The 5,842-nt window shown below is 36.3% G+C and overlaps 1 non-coding gene across 1 annotated transcript; it reads right to left on the reverse strand.

The window, feature by feature from the left end:
* Positions 1–4,832: 4,832 nt before the first annotated feature.
* Positions 4,833–4,940, reverse strand: LOC112788086 (small nucleolar RNA R71). Its single transcript, XR_003195466.1, has one exon. It is a non-coding gene; the product is annotated as a small nucleolar RNA R71 (small nucleolar RNA).
* Between the last annotated feature and the right edge of the window lie 902 nt (positions 4,941–5,842).

Raw genomic sequence — 5,842 nt, forward strand, 5'->3', positions numbered from 1 at the left:
TATCAAGTTTATGGCGCCGTTGCCGGGGATTGATTTTGTATCAATAATGATTAAATTGGAGGATAACTAGATTGAGCATTTTTCTTTTGTTTGATTTAAATTTCTGTTTGAGTTAATTACTTTCAGTTTTAGTTATTTTTCTCCCTCCCCCTACTCCTTTTTCTTAGTTATTTACTATTCAGTTCACTAACCCACTAACTGTTTGATATATTGCATCACTCACACTAACAGCAATTTTAACAAGAGTACTTTCTGCAATTATTTCCTTGCTTGTGCCTTGTTGGTTGTATGACAGGGAGAAGAAGCGGGGCTTCAACTTTCTTTGATTCTGAATCTGAGAGGACCTTCCTTAGATTAAGGAGAGAAGCAAGAGGAAAGAGAATAGTTGGTGCTGAGGAAGAGGAGGAGTACTTTGAACCAGATATGGATGAAAACATGGAGAACCATCATAAAGAAGAGGCTCACAACCATGGCAGAGAAGGTCTAGCAAATCATGCTGGGCAAGAGAGAAGAGTTCTAGGCTCTTACATCAACCCAAACCCAGGAAACTGTGGAAGTAGCATCCAAAGGCCAACCATACATGCCAACAACTTTGAACTAAAGCCACAGCTCATCACCATTGTTCAGAACAACTGTTCATTCGGAGGAGGTGTCCAAGAAGACCCCAATCAACATCTAACCACCTTCCTGAGGATATGTGATACTGTGAAGTCTAATGGTGTTCATCCTGACACCTATAGACTACTTTTGTTCCCTTTCTCACTTAAGGACAAGGTATCTAAATGGCTATAATCCTTCTGATGAGCGGATAATTTATACGCTTTTTGGCATTGTTTTTAGTATGTTTTTAGTAGAATCTGGTTACTTTTAGGGATGTTTTCATTAGTTTTTATGTTAAATTCACATTTCTGGACTTTACTATGAGTTTGTGTGTTTTTCTGGGATTTCAGGTATTTTCTGGCTGAAATTGAGGGACTTGAGCAAAAATCAGATTCAGAGGTTGAAGAAGGACTGCTGATGCTGTTGGATTCTGACCTCCCTGCACTCAAAGTAGATTTTCTGGAGCTACAGAACTCAAAATGGCGCGCTTTCAATTGCGTTGGAAAGTAGACATCCAGAGCTTTTCAGCAATATATAATAGTTCACACTTTGCCCAAGTTTAGATGACGCAAACTGGCGTTCAACGCCAGCTCTCTGCCTAATTCTGGCGTCCAGCGCCAGAAACAAGTTGTAAAGTGGAGTTCAACGCCCAAAATGGCACAAAAGCTGGCGTTCAACTCTAAGAATGACCTCTCCATGTGTAGACTTCAAGCTCAGCCCAAGCACACACCAAGTGGGCCCTGGAAGTGGATTTATGCATCAATTACTTACTTATGTAAACCCTAGTAGCTAGTTTATTATAAATAGGACCTTTTACTATTGTATTAGACATCTTTGATCAGTTGTATGCTATCTTTGATCACGTTTTGGGGGCTGGCCATCTCGGCCATGCCTGGACCTTTCACTTATGTAATTTTAACGGTAGAGTTTCTACACTCCATAGATTAAGGTATGGAGCTCTGCTGTTCCTCAAAGATTAATGCAAAGTACTACTGTTTTCTATTCAATTCATCTTATTTTGCTTTTAAGATATTCATTCGCACTTCAACTTGAATGTGATGAACGTGACAATCATCATCATTCCCTATGAACGCGTGCCTCACAACCACTTCCGTTCTACCTTAGATTGAATGAGTATCTCTTAGATCTCTTAATCAGAATCTTCGTGGTGTAAGCTAGAATGATGGCGGCATTCAAGAGAATCCGGAAAGTCTAAACCTTGTCTGTGGTATTCCGAGTAGGATTCAATGATTGAATGACTGTGACGAGCTTCAAACTCGCGAGTGCTGGGCGTAGTGACAGACGCAAAAGGATGGTGAATCCTATTCCAGCATGATCGGGAACCTCAGATGATTAGCCGTGCCGTGACAGGGCATCTTGGACCATTTTCACAAGAGGAGGGGATGTAGCCACTGACAACGGTGATGCCCTTGCATAAAGCCAGCCATGGAAATGAGTAAGACTGATTGGATGAAGACAGCAGGAAAGCAGAGGTTCAGAGGAACGAATGCATCTCCATACGCTTATCTGAAATTCTCACCAATGATTTATATAAGTATTTCTATCCTTCTTTTATTACTACATTTCGAAAACTACATAACTATTTTATATCCGCCTGACTGAGATTTACAAGGTGACCATAGCTTGCTTCATACCAACAATCTTCGTGGGATTCGACCCTTACTCACATAAGGTATTACTTGGACGACCCAGTGCACTTGCTGGTTAGTTATGCGAAGTTGTGAAGATATGTTTAGACCATGGTTCTGTGCATCCGTTTTTGGTGCCATTGCCAGGGAATCAATTTCGAATAATAATTCACAACTTGAGTAACAATTTCGCATACCAAGTTTTTGGCGCCGTTGCCGGGGATTGTCCGAGTTTGGACAACTGACGGTTCATCTTGTTGCTCAGATTAGGTAACTTTCTTTTTGTTTTCTTTTCAAAAAGTTTTCAAAAATCTTTCAAAAATTTCTCCATTGTTTTCGAAAAAAAAATTAAAAAAAAAATAAAAATGTTTTCAAAAAATATATTTTTCTTCAGAATTTTTAAGAATGAATTCTAGTGTTTCATGAAGCATGGCTGGCTGTAAAGCCATGTCTAATTCCTCTGTAGGGCATGTCAGGCGTGTCATGTCTGAGTTACATACTAAAGCTTGGCTGGCTATTAAGCCATGCCTGACCCTTTGATTGGAGCTTTAGACTAAAGAGCATAAGATTCCTGGAATTCATATTAAAAATTTTGGAATCCTTATTTTTGTTTTTCAAATAATTTTCGAAAAAAATACAAAAAAAATTAGAAAATCATAAAAATCAAAAATATTTTTTGTGTTTCTTGTTTGAGTCTTGAGTCATGTTATAAGTTTGGTGTCAATTGCATGTTCATCTTGCATTTTTCGAAAAAATTCATGCATTCATGGTGTTCTTCATGATCTTCAAGTTGTTCTTGGTAAGTCTTTTTGTTTGATCTTGATATTTTCTTGTTTTGCATCTTTTCTTGTTTTTCATGTGCAGTTTTGCATCCATAGAGTCTAAACATGAAAGATTTCTAAGTTTGGTGTCTTGCATGTTTTCTTTGCATAAAAAAAATTTTCAAAAATAAGTTCTTGATGTTCATCTTGACATTCAAAGTGTTTTTGGTGTTCATCTTGACATTCATAGCATTCTTGCATGCATCCATTGTTTTGATCCATAACTTTCATGCATTGCATCATTTTTCTTGTTTTTCTCTCTCATCATAAAAATTCAAAAATAAAAAAATATCTTCCCCTTTTTCTCTCTCAAAATTTCGAAAATTAGATTTGACTTTTTCAAAAAATTTTTAAAATCTAGTTGTTTTTATGAGTCAAATCAAATTTTCAATTTAAAAAAATCTTATCTTTTTCAAAATCTTTTTTAAAAATCAAATCTTTTTTCAATTTTTTTTAGTTATTTTCGAAAATTTCAAAAATATTTTTCAAAAATCTTTTTCTTAATTTTACATCATATTTTCGAAAATAACATCATCAATTAATGTTTTGATTCAAAAATTTCAAGTTTGTTACTTACTTGTTAAGAAAGATTCAAACTTTAAGTTCTAGAATCATATCTTGTGATTTCTTGTGAATCAAGTCATTAATTGAGATTTTTAAAAAATCAAATCTTTTTCAAAAACTAATTTCAATCATATCTTTTCAAAAATATCTTCTTATCTTACCTTTTTCAAAAATTTGATTTCAAAATATCTTTTCTAACTTCTTATCTTCTTATCTTTTCAAAATTGATTTTCAAATTTGTTTCAACTAACTAACTAACTTTTTGTTTGTTTCTTATCTTTTTCATAACTACCTAACTAACTCTCTCTCTCTCTCTAATTTTCGAAAATATCTCCCTCTTTTTCAAAATTTCTTTTTAATTAACTAATTATTTCAAATTTTAAATCTTAATTTTCGAAAATTACTAACATTTTTCAAAAACCATTTTCGAAAATCACTAACTCTTTTTCAAAAATCATTTTCAAAATTCTTTCTTTCTCATCTCCTTTTATTTATTTATTCATCTATTAACATCTCTTCCTCACATTACTCACCAAATTTGAACCCCCTCTTCTATCTGTGTTCGAATTTTTTTCTTCTTCTCTTCTTCTACTAACAATAAGGAACCTCTTTACTGTGACATAGAGGATTCCTCTTCTTTTCTTTTTCTCTTCTATTTCTTATGAGCAGGGACAAAGAAAAAGGCATTCTTGTTGAAGCTGATCCAGAACCTGAAAGGACTCTGAAGAGAAAACTAAGAGAAGCTAAATTACAACAATCCAGAGACAACCTTATTGAAAATTTCAAACAAGTAAAGGAGATGGCAGCCGAACCCAACAACAATAATGCAAGGAGAATGCTTGGTGACTTTACTGCACCTAATTCCAATTTACATGGAAGAAGCATCTCCATTCCTACCATTGGAGCAAACAATTTTGAGCTGAAACCTCAGCTAGTTTCTCTGATGCAGCAAAACTGCAAGTTTCATGGACTTCCATCTGAAGATCCTTTTCAGTTCTTAACTGAATTCTTGCAGATCTGTGATACTGTTAAGACTAATGGAGTATATCCTGAAGTCTACAGGCTCATGCTTTTCCCTTTTGCTGTAAGAGACAGAGCTAGAGTGTGGTTCGACTCTCAACCCAGAGATAGCCTGAACTCTTGGGATAAGCTGGTCACGACTTTCTTAGCCAAGTTCTTTCCTCCTCAAAAGCTGAGCAAGCTTAGAGTGGATGTTCAAACCTTCAGACAGAAAGAAGGTGAATCCCTCTATGAAGCTTGGGAAAGATACAAGCAGCTGACCAAAAAGTGTCCTTCTGACATGCTTTCAAAATGGACCATCCTGGATATATTCTATGATGGTTTATCTGAGCTATCAAAGATGTCATTGGATACTTCTGCAGATGGATCCATTCACCTAAAGAAAATGCCTGCAGAAGCTCAAGAACTCATTGACATGGTTGCTAATAACCAGTTTATGTACACTTCTGAGAGGAATCCTGTGAGTAATGGGACGCCTATGAAGAAGGGAGTTCTTGAAATTGATACTCTGAATGCCATATTGGCTCAGAATAAAATATTGACTCAGCAAGTCAATATGATTTCTCAGAGTCTGACTGGAATGCAAGCTGCATCCAACAGTACTCAAGAGGCTTCTTATGAAGAAGAAGCTTATGATCCTGAGAACCCTGCAATAGCAGAGGTAAATTACATGGGTGAACCATATAGAAACACCTATAATCCATCATGGAGAAATCATCCAAATCTCTCATGGAAGGATCAAAGGCCTCAACAAGGCTTTAATAATGGTGGAAGAAACAGGTTTAACAATAATAAACCTTTTCCATCATCCACTTAGCAACAGACAGAGAACTCTGAACAAAGTACCTATAATTTAGCAAACTTAGTCTCTGATCTATCCAAGGCCACTGTAAGTTTCATGAATGAAACAAGGTCTTCCATTAAAAATTTGGAAGCACAAGTGGGCCAGCTGAGTAAAAGGATCACTGAAATCCCTCCTAGTACTCTCCCAAGCAATACAGAAGAGAATCCAAAAGGAGAGTGCAAGGCCATTGACATAAGCACCATGGCCGAACCTGTAAGGGAAGGAGAGGACGTGAATCCCAAGGAGGAAGACCTCCTGGGACGTCCAGTGATCAATAAGGAGCTTCCCTCTGAGGAACCAAAGGACTCTAAGGCTCATCTAGAGACCATAGAGATTCCATTGAG

The sequence above is a fragment of the Arachis hypogaea genome, chromosome 20 (assembly GCF_003086295.3).
Source record: "Arachis hypogaea cultivar Tifrunner chromosome 20, arahy.Tifrunner.gnm2.J5K5, whole genome shotgun sequence".
Lineage (NCBI taxonomy): Eukaryota > Viridiplantae > Streptophyta > Magnoliopsida > Fabales > Fabaceae > Arachis > Arachis hypogaea.